Below are 3868 nucleotides of genomic sequence, written 5' to 3'. Positions count from 1 at the left end.
CGTTCAAATCCTCGTACTCACCGCGATAGAGGATGCAATCATTAGGGCATGCATGTATCTTCTGCACCTCTAACCCTAGAGGGCAGACAGCCTTCTTTGCTTCGTACGTACTCTCGGGCAATTCATTGTCCTTTGGAATCATATCCTTTATCATTATCAGCAACTTTCCAAATCCCTTGTCAGATACACCATTCTTTGCCTTCCATTGCAGCAATTCCAGTGTGGTGCCCAACTTTTTCTTGTCACCTACGCAATTCGGGTACAACAATTTTTTGTGATCCTCTAACATGTGCTGCAACTTCTTCTTCTCCAAATCACTTGCGCAGTTTCTCTTTGCATCGGCAATGGCCTGACCTAGATCATCAACGGGCTCATCTGATGCCTCTTCTTCAGCTTCTTCCCGCATTGCCGGCTCAGCTTCTTCCTGCATTACCGGCTCAGCTTCTTCCCCGATTGTTGTATCATCGTATTCAGGGAACCCATGGCCAGGATAGCTGTCGTCGTCCTCTTCTTCTTCATTGTCTTCCATCATAACCCCTCTTTCTCCGTGCTTGGTCCAAACATTATAGTGGGGCATGAAACCGGACTCAAACAGGTGGACGTGAATGGTTCTTGACGTAGAGTAATTGCGACCATTCTTACAGCCAGCACATGGACAAGGCATAAAACCATCCGCCCGCTTGTTTGCCTCAGCCGCAAGCAGAAAAGTACGCACACCCTCAACGAACTAGGGAGAGCATCGGTCATCGTACATCCATTGCCGGCTCATCTTTATTACACAACACCGAATAGACCAAATTAATACAAGTTCATACATAAAGTTCATACAACACTTAAATGCAACAAGCAAATAACTCTCTAGCTAAAGCATTTAAATGCAACAACAAATGCGATCAAGATCGCAACTAAGGTCACAATTGATCCAACAGCATAATGATACCAAGCCTCACTATCGATGGCATATTTTCTAATCTTTCTAATCTTCAAGCGCATTTTCTCCATCTTGATCTTGTGATCATCGACGACATCGGCAACATGCAACTCTAATTCCATCTTTTCCCCCTCAATTCTTTTCAATTTTTCTTTCAAGTACTCGTTTTCTCTTTCAACTAAATTTAACCTCTCGACAATAGGGTCGGTTGGAATTTCCGGTTCACATACCTCCTAGATAAAAATATCTATGTCAATTTGATGGGCATAATTTGTCATAAACACGAAATGCAACAAATAGTTTTAAAAGAGAATATACCACATCCGAATCATAACAAGGACGAGGGCCGACGGGGACGGATATCAAAACCATGGCACTATGTATAACAAACAACGTACGGGTAAGATAATTATTATACGAGTAACTATATATCCAAATCACACAAACATCAATTTTTTATATAAAATTTCATGAACAAGAGGCTCACCACAAGGTGGTGCCGGCGACGGGACGGTGCGGGCGATCGATGGTGGTTACGACGGAGATTTAGAAGGCACTAAGTAAACCACACCTACATATGCAAACTAAGTGTTATTTTGACCTCAAATTGCATATAATTCAAATACTACCACATATAATTCCTCCCAAATTACTAAAACCCACGATTAGTCACTATATAAACCAATGCAAGAGCTAATCTAGCAATGAGAGATGAAAGGACAAAGTTGCTAACCTTGGTGATCATTTGAATGGATGAGGGCCTGCAAATCTTGACAAATTTGGGGCAAATTTTGTGATGAACTCGAGAGGAAGAAGGGACGAACAGAGGAGAGGGAGAGGGGAAAGGGGGAAGAACAGAGTGCGGGTGGACGAAGGGTTTATATAGGACGACCTTTAGTACCGGTTCGTGCTGAAAGGGCCCCACTCTGACAACATCCTTCCACCACTTTCTTTAGTACCGGTTCGTGGCACGAACCGGTGCTAAAGGTTCGCCACGAACCGGTACTAAAGAGCTCCTCCCGCCTAGCCGTTGGAACCGGCACTAATGGACACATTAGTCCCGGTTCTGTTACTGTTACAAACCGGGACTAATGTGTCTCATATTTGACCCTTTTTCTACTAGTGACTTCCCCACAACCCACCAGATACATGCAGATTTGTCCTTTCGTCTCTCACAGCAAGGTGCATATAAACAAAACCGGAGAGGCAGACAACCGTACAGGCAGCGGGCACCCTCCAGCATGAAGGTTTGTCCCTTCCTCTCCTCTCGGCACTAGGTGCAGTGCATGCACACAAGGAAAAGGAGAGGCAGGTGACCATCGGGCTGCCGAGGTAAACGACCAGCTACCTACAGTGTTTATAGGGTAATCACTTTGATCCATAATTTTTTTATTTGTTAACCTTTGGTACGTCTATGGTGATACAAAACTTCCGCAGCAATGCGCACACACATTTCTATAAGAGCTGAGTCTTTGTAAATTGTCATCAGGAAGTAGTTGTTTTCATAAGTGACAAAAGTAATTTTGAGAAACTCCGGCTTTCTGGTGCATGATGCATGAGATAAGCCCTATACTACTAAGAGGGTGCTTGGATCCAAGGAACTTATTTTAGTCTGACTAAAAATAGTCTCTTTAAGAGGCTAAAGTTTCAAGCACCTCTGACTAAAGAGGGGCTAAAACTGGTCTTGAGACTAATTTTTTTAGTCAGAGGTACCCCTACTAAAATGTTGATTAGTCCTCTCTCTCCTCATTTAACTCCTCTCCTTTAACAACGGACGAGTTCGGGATTGGAGGGTTTGGAGGATAATAAATGCTCATTAACTTAATTTTAGTCTATTTAGTATTTGGATCCAAGCATGGGTGAGGCTAGCGAGTTTTAGTCCCAATACTTTTAGTCATGAGACGAAAGCTATCCAAGCACCCTCTAATTTAAGCACAAAAAATTAATGCATTAAATCATGAGATAAGACCTGTTGTAATTTTCGCACAATAAATGCATTAAATACTTCTCCATGATCTCCACCAGTCTGCCTCTCTATAAATGCAATGAATGAAAGAGCATTGCAACTTCATCAGGCTTTCTTTTGGGTCCTCATGGCAGTCTTCACGAACAATATGGCTGTTGCCGTATGGTTGGGGGCTCTCATGCTCATGGCAACCCTTCCCGCCTCAGAAGGAAACCCAGCCTTCAGTACGTACGCTATCTCATAGTTAGCATCGACCATTTTTCATAAGATGTATATATCTTGCGATGTTGAGCACGATGGATATTGGTATTTTGGTACAGATAGTTATTCAATATGAATTAACTGACTGGAGTAACAAGTGATGTATTGGTTTTGTTTCATGTGTTTGCAGTTGGATGTTTCGAGGTGCACCAGAACTGCTTCCCAGATGACTGTCAGAAGAGATGCGAGGACGATCTTGGAAAAGATACGTTAAGTGAATGCCAGCGGGATCATGGCGTACTACAACCGTATCCTGGGCTTCAGTGTTGTTGTTTTCGAAAGGACGGTATCCGAAATTGATAAACAGGGTGTTTAGGTGATGATGGGCAGATGATAGAACACATCCATATATATGATTGTCTGTTCGATCCACCTGTTGTACTGTAGATCTAATAAATGAATGTCTTTCATGACAATCATATTAATTAACAAAGGCATTAGCTGCGTCAAAAAGTATATCTTACAATTATTGAGGGAAATTATAACATTATTGTTTTTTGTGGCGCACTGTGTACTATCTTCACATTGTTTTCATTATAGCATATATCGAGCCGCAAGCAGAGATCCCAAATGAAAACCATGGTTTTGTGTAAGCTTCATTATAGCACGTATCAAGCCGCAAGCGGAGATTCCAAATCAAAATCTTGGTTTTGTTTAAGATCTAGACCCACCGCTACAACCAATCACCATGGACGCAGTCGCAGTACAAT

General features: G+C 42.4%; 1 long non-coding RNA gene across 1 annotated transcript; it reads left to right on the top strand.

The window, feature by feature from the left end:
* Window positions 1-2990: 2990 nt before the first annotated feature.
* LOC123101246 (uncharacterized) lies at window positions 2991-3611 on the top strand. The gene is made up of 2 exons (XR_006448585.1): window positions 2991-3121; window positions 3289-3611. It is a non-coding gene; the product is annotated as an uncharacterized lncRNA (long non-coding RNA).
* The last annotated feature ends 257 nt before the right edge of the window (window positions 3612-3868 follow it).

This window comes from Triticum aestivum, chromosome 1B (genome assembly GCF_018294505.1).
Source record: "Triticum aestivum cultivar Chinese Spring chromosome 1B, IWGSC CS RefSeq v2.1, whole genome shotgun sequence".
Taxonomy (NCBI): Eukaryota; Viridiplantae; Streptophyta; class Magnoliopsida; order Poales; family Poaceae; genus Triticum; species Triticum aestivum.
Note: the sequence above shows the minus strand (reverse complement) of the source record. Positions and strands in the feature narration are given on the sequence as shown.